Source organism: Papaver somniferum, chromosome 9, assembly GCF_003573695.1.
Source record: "Papaver somniferum cultivar HN1 chromosome 9, ASM357369v1, whole genome shotgun sequence".
Lineage (NCBI taxonomy): Eukaryota > Viridiplantae > Streptophyta > Magnoliopsida > Ranunculales > Papaveraceae > Papaver > Papaver somniferum.
Genome location: NC_039366.1, coordinates 105,734,967 through 105,739,306, shown reverse-complemented (window position 1 = coordinate 105,739,306; position 4,340 = coordinate 105,734,967). Strand labels below are relative to the sequence as shown.

The 4,340-nt window shown below is 31.2% G+C and overlaps 1 pseudogene; it reads left to right on the top strand.

The window, feature by feature from the left end:
* The first annotated feature begins 1,855 nt into the window (after positions 1–1,855).
* Positions 1,856–3,832, top strand: LOC113312382 (annotated as a pseudogene).
* The last annotated feature ends 508 nt before the right edge of the window (positions 3,833–4,340 follow it).

The following is a 4,340-nucleotide window of genomic DNA, read 5'->3' as shown; positions in this document are numbered from 1 at the left end:
AGAAATAAAGCAATATACTAAAAATTTTGTTAACTAAGAAAACCGCAATTGCATTAAATCCCGCTGCCTCTTCCAGCTTGAATACACACTGTATTAATCCGCTACAAGCACTATCCTACTATCTGGCTTCGGCCTGGAATGTAGTTGAGATAAGATAAAACGTCCAAGCTACTTTGTTGTAGTTGTGCCTCTATGTATCTTAACCCTTGCAATATCTTACACTTGATTCCCTTATATGACATCCTTTAACGATGTATGAGTTGCTCCACAGTCCTTCATGAAGACTAGTAATACCTGTAATATCCGGTATTTTTGTTTGTCTTTTCGGGTCGGCTTTTACCCGAATTAGCTAGCCTTGTTGTGTAGGTTGTTGCTTCTTTTGTCTTAGCCTAGGTTGTGATATTTGGACCTAGATATTTAGAAATCTTTAACCAACTTGTTAGTAGAATTTAGCGTGGAAATAGATTCACCTAATTAATTGTAATAAGAAAAAAAATTAAGGAAAAAAAATAGCTAAAAGAGTTAAGTTAAAAATAAATATGAGATACATCAATATAATAATAATTAGTATAAGATTTATTATAAATATAAAGGCATTTGAGAAGTTAGAAACATAAAAGTAGAGGAATAAGATGAATTGGATCTAGGGTTCTTAAGAGAAAAACTTTATTGAGAAAAATCAGAAGAGGATCAATGTAATTGAGGTAGAATGTGAAACCCTTTCTCTTTCGATGTTTTTCTTTGGGTGTTTATTTTGTATGATTTTGTATTACTAGAGTTCGGTAATTTGTTCGAATAAATATGTATCTCTTATTGATGATCAGACTTATTTTGTTGATAGATAACATTATTAGGTATCATTGCTTAAAATTTGAGAATTTTCCACCGTAAATTAACCGTTGAATTTTTTTTGTAATTTGGATGATGATTTCTGAAAATTTTGCACAGTTTTGCTTTATCATATTTTTGGTTGATTAAGGCAACCTTAATAATGTTATAATGATTTGTATCTTAACAAAAGTTGTAGATTTGTATGATATCTTTAATTACGCTTTGGATTTGTTAAATTTCAGATTATTATGAATTTTATAGGAATATTTTGGTAGCATGATGTAATATGCCCAGTTTTTATGTAGGCCTTGTAAAATCAATATCTTATGATTGAGCCGTTAGTTTGAGGTGAAATTTTGATATGTTATACATAATGGTGTCAGCAATGTTAATTAAAAATTTGAGGGAGATAAGACAAAGTTATCATCATGAAATAATTAGTGTAAGATGTCTCCAGTTTGTAAAATTTATTCTTGTTTGCATATACGCTTGAGTGAAACACATTATTGCTTGTTTATCGTATGATTTGATAGTATTAGTTTGTGAAAATGATTTATAAAAATAAATGGTTTCAATTTTTTTCGCGTTAGATGGAATGGTTCGATGCTAACAGGGGGTAATGGTTCCCGAAAAGATAATGTGTAATGATTTCCAAAAACTTACAGGGTAATGATCCCCTGATCCATCGATGGCGGCTGTCCGTGGCGAGGTAAAAGATATGTGGGGTGTAAGAACCAAAGTTTTCATACCATGAGCTCATGTATTGAAATATGAATTGAATTATTTGTTGAAACCTTATTGGTGTTTTAAGCTCATGGATTGAAATCAAGATTGAATAATTTATTGGAAACACCATTGGTATTATGATTCTTGAGTATATCATTGATTCGTTGAAATTTTACTATATTTATTGTTATATGTTTTTGCTTGATAAATTGATTTTATTTCCGCATCTTTAGAGAATGGAAGTGCATTTTGTTGAGCTGTCATCTCACCCCAATTGACATTATTACAGATTTCGTAAATGGTGGAAGTGGAACAAACAAGTTAGTTATCTTGTTGGTCGTGTTCTATTTCTTGTAATTTACTGACATGTAATTTGATCATAATATTTGTAGAGAATATTATTATAGATGTTTAAATAATGAATTCTTGTTTTAAATTCAATTGTTCTTAGGTGAAACGCCTTGAGTTCAGATCTTCATATGGGTTCGACCCTGGTCCGGAACTCGAGTTGTTACACTACCCTTCCTCCAACACGACGCCTATTGATTCTTTTTTTAGATGTTATATCAAGGTGATAAAAATCTTTCCCCAGACTTAGACGAATCTAAATTAAAAAAATCAGGGCTTCTACTCTTCAAAACTTAATCAATCTATCTCACAAGAATATGCAATCTTAGAACTAGTCCTTGATGAATTATGTGGTATCTTCAAGTATGGATTCCAATAGATAAGCATTATACGCAATCGATATTGAAGTTCTATCAGATATTTGATTAATAATCCTTGAATGACATTATAGAAGAAAAGAAGGATATTTAGCATAGACATGAATTCCGAACAGAAATTGAGTTGCTTTCTAAGCTCTATCATTACATCTCACATCCTTAATTGGGTACTGTGAAGAGAACCGTGAAATGATTCTTGTTTATGATTACGTGGAACTTGGAACGCTTCGTGGGGTTTACTCAATAAATACTTTTACAGATTTGTGGAGAATTTAAATGAGTCATGAAAATTAACAACTTTCTAAGAGTTGTATAGAATTAGGTAAAATCTTGCAGAGTTATATAATGTCTTATAGAGATTTGTGGAATCTTAAAGTTGTAAAAAATATATTATATAGATATCTACATAAATCTAAAAAATTATATGAAAACTCATATAATAAAATCTTACCTTATTTGTTACACTAAATTTAACTAAATATTATTTATTTATTTATTATAGAGTAGATAACATCTTTTCTTGTTCAATAAAATGCAATAAATAGTAATAATAAAATAATTATTATTACACATTTGTTCAAAATAAATAAAATAAAAAAGTGTTTGATCATAAGATATAATTTATATTATGATTTATTTTTTAGGCGTATAAGCATATATAATATAATATGGGTTTTATAGATAGTATATTTATGAGATAAAATAAAGAGAATAAGAAATATTTTTAATTTTTAGGAAATCTTACATATTTTATAAGACTTTTATCAAGGCAAATTTATACAAAAAAATTACTCAAAGTCTTAAAAATAGGCAAGTACACAAAGTCTTTGAGTTTTCAAGTTTACATTGAGTATCACAAACTTTAGAAAACATTTTAACAATCTATAACCAGTAACATAAACTTCGAAAGAGATTTTAAAAGTAGACAACCAATAACACAATACTTTAGAATTTCGTTACAGTCTTTAAAAATCACTAAAAATATTTATTGAGTAAATCCCCGAAAGACTAACGATCCGCATTGGATCTTCCCGTGGTTTACATTACCTCCACACAGGTGCCAAACGAACAATCATCCACAGAGACGTGAAGACAACAAACATCCTCTTAAATGAGAAGTGGGTCGCAAAGTTTTCAGATTGGGTTATCAAAAACTGGGATTTCATTGCATCATACTCATGTCACTAATGATGTGAAGGGTACTTACGTCTATTTGGATCCGCAGTACTTCAGGAGGCACCAACTAACAGAAAAATCATATGTTTGCTCATTTGGTGTCGTACTGTTTGAGGTCCTTTGTGCAAGAACAACTCTTTATCCAACATTGCCAATTGAACAAGTGAGCTTGGAAGATTTGGCTTTACATTGCCACAAGTAAGGCACCCTTGATCAGATTATTGACTCTTACTTGATAGGCCAAATAACTATCAAGGAAGGCACCCTGGATCAGATTATCTTTAGCAGAGTGCTTCAAGAAGTTTGTAGAGATTGCTGAGAAGTGTCTAAATAATAAAGGAGACGAGCGACTACCGATGAGTCATGTTCTTTGAAGCTTAGCATTTGCACTGTAATTGCAACAAAGCATGGAAAAATATGATGGAACTCATGGCTACATAGATAATGAAAAAACCTCATTCACTAAATACGAGGAGGATTTCTGATGCCCCATTAAGACTTGGTTGGAAAGGGACAGATTCATGGAACAACGTAGGATGGCGCATGACCAATGAGGTGTGAACCCTTCAGTAATGCACAACCATGACCCATCCGACAGAACATAATGATCATCTGATTATAGAGAATGTCACCAAACCCCGTCGAATTATGTGAGATCATGTGTGTTTTACTGGGCTATCTAGTAATACTGTTTTATTCATGTAATGCACAATTATAACTTTAAATCTTAATTGCTTTGGTTATTGGAATCTTAATTGTAACTATGTCGAGACTTTTTCTCTTTCTCTCTGTCAAAACCGTTTTGTCCAAAAAAAACTAATCCTATTTTGTCTCCATCTTCTTCACCCTAAATCTAGATTTACTCGGGCTTAGATATGAATT